General features: G+C 58.6%; 1 pseudogene; it reads right to left on the reverse strand.

Annotated features, from left to right (window-relative positions):
• The window catches only part of LOC133156250 (28S ribosomal RNA), a 9,635-nt pseudogene that overhangs the window by 2,132 nt on the left and 5,003 nt on the right, over positions 1-2,500 (reverse strand).

Raw genomic sequence — 2,500 nt, forward strand, 5'->3', positions numbered from 1 at the left:
CTCGAAACTCCCGGGTAGGGTATACACCCGCTCTCAGTGCGAGTGCGACCAGATAGTGTCTCTGACGAAACATCACAGCCTGAGGGTCCGCGAGCCACGTGTTACTGATCGCATCGTTACGGAACAGGTCCACTCCCACACCCTGGACCCACAATGCGCCCCAGGCCAGATTCTCCACACGCCGCCAGTCAGGGAGGACTAGCGCGCTCGCAACTGCAGCCGGGACGGCGCCCCCTGTGCCTAGTGTCGGCACACCGCCCGGATCTCCGCCTGCCGCAACCCACAACCTCAACCAGGCAGGTTTTTGCACCGCCTCAATAGCTAGAGATCTCAACCACACATCCGAAGACCAACAGAGTTTCCAGGTGCGCCTGACCTGTATTCTGGGAACAGTAACGGACAACTTAACGATGCCCAACCCGCTGTCGCGAGTCCGCGAATAGATGAAGCCCCCCGCTGTGGACGGGTCGAGACGCAACCACCTCTTCACAGCCATCCGCACCTTCCCGTCAAGCCACCTCAATCTGGTCGCTGAAACCTTACCGACAACTGCCCTGAAGGTGACTCTCGGGAGTAAGAATGTGTTGCACACCAGTACCTTCTGCGAAGGCTTTAACGCCGACGCCGTAATTCTTTGCAGCCCCATACTCACCTGCTCGTCCAGACCCTCAGAGACAATTCCCCGCCACGGCACTATAGTGGCCCCCAGATATCGAACTGACTCACCCAGAGTCACCATGTGTATCGGCTTCCCACACAGCCTCCAAGCTACGCAGCCGCTCTCGTTTGGACCCATCCAGATACCGTGGCACTTACTTGGCTGGACAGCCAGCCCCGTAAGCTGGCAAAAGACCTCCAGGATCACCAAGTTCTTCTTCATTCCTTCCTCCGAGCCACTCAGCAGGACTAGATCATCCGCAAAGGCCAACGCGGCGATTCGGCGGTCGCCCCAGACCAGGTGACTTTCTTCGCGTTCGAGGCTATGGATGAGAGGATCCATAGCGAGATTGAATAGCAGTGGGGACATTGGGTCGCCTTGCTTAACACCAACCTTCATGGAAATGGGCTCGGAATAGGCGCCTCCGCAACCCACTCTGGTCGAGCAGCCCACATACGAGTGATGGATCACCTCGATTACACGTCTGTCCACGCCCAAGCTTCCCAAAACACACAGGACATGATCATGAGAAACCGAGTCGAAAGCCTTCGCAAAATCAATGAACACGACTGCCAGCGGCACGCCAGCCGACCTCGAATGCCCCATGATCCGGTCAAGAATCATGAGGTTCTCCTCGCAACCACTCGCGCCGGCGACGAAACCACGCTGCCGGGGGCTAACAGGACAGGCACGCGCTAGCCTCATCGCCATTATCCGCCCAAACAACCTCAGCACGACTGACCCGATAGTCACAGGCCTCCAGCCTGACACAGTACCCAGCTCAGTAGGGTCAGCCGATTTGGGTAGCAACCGGGTCTTGCACTCCTTGAAGACTTGGGGAACGACTCCACGCACCATCCATGTCGTAAACAGCCTCGCCAGTTGCGTACCGTCCGGGTCCCAGCCAAGAAGAGCCTGCTTCTTGATCTCGTCTGGGCCCGGTGCAGAGCAATTCCTCATCTTAGCCAAGTTAGATACAACTTCCGGCCCCAGGATCGGGTGGTGGAATGGTTCGTTATCCGCGGTCAGTCCCACCTCGAAGCCCTCCAGTCCATAAAACGGCTTGACCGTTTCCCACTTACTCCTGAAGTGCCTATCCACCAACTCCAGCGGCAAATCACACCTAAGGGGCGTCAGACCATCCAAGATCCGCCGTGCCAGCCCCTTCCTCGCCTCAGAATAGCCGCGCTGCTGGTGGTAGAACACCCTCCTACGTTGGACGAGCCGCCTCGTCCAACCCGTCCTCCATCGGTCTCGAGGTCTGGACCTCGCGGACTTTGTCGGCCATACTACCTTACCCCCTAGGGCTTTCATGAGATCCAAAGCAGAGGACTCGATCAGGCTAGGCTCCCGACCTGCTTTCTTGACTAAGGCAGCGGTGGCCTGGTGCTCCTCACCCCCCGCCAGCAGCTCTTCCAGAACCCTATTCTCCACCAGATCTGGAAGCGACGGGGGGCAGGTCCATTTCTGGGGTGTCGCCCTGGCAGCCAGGGCTCGCCAACGCACACCAGACGTACCGCCTGCCGCACGACCGCACAGGGACCCCCACTTCCACCTCACCTGCTCTCCGGACTTGCCCGTTCCCAACATCTGGGCCACCACCACATTCTTGAGCCTATGATTCTTGTATTTTTTCATAAGCTTCACCATCCGAGCCTCCTCCTTCACGCTCCACCTCCTCTCCCTCCTTGGACCCTTACGAGCCTGGCTCCGCTCTTTACGAGCCGTGAACCACTCCGCTGCATGGGCCTGTCGCTTATGCTGAGACACTCCAACAGCCGTCCGAAAACGGCGCCCACAGTGATCGCAAGCGACCCCCTGTTCGACATCCACCATGCGCAC

Source organism: Syngnathus typhle, linkage group LG6 (assembly GCF_033458585.1).
Source record: "Syngnathus typhle isolate RoL2023-S1 ecotype Sweden linkage group LG6, RoL_Styp_1.0, whole genome shotgun sequence".
NCBI lineage: Eukaryota > Metazoa > Chordata > Actinopteri > Syngnathiformes > Syngnathidae > Syngnathus > Syngnathus typhle.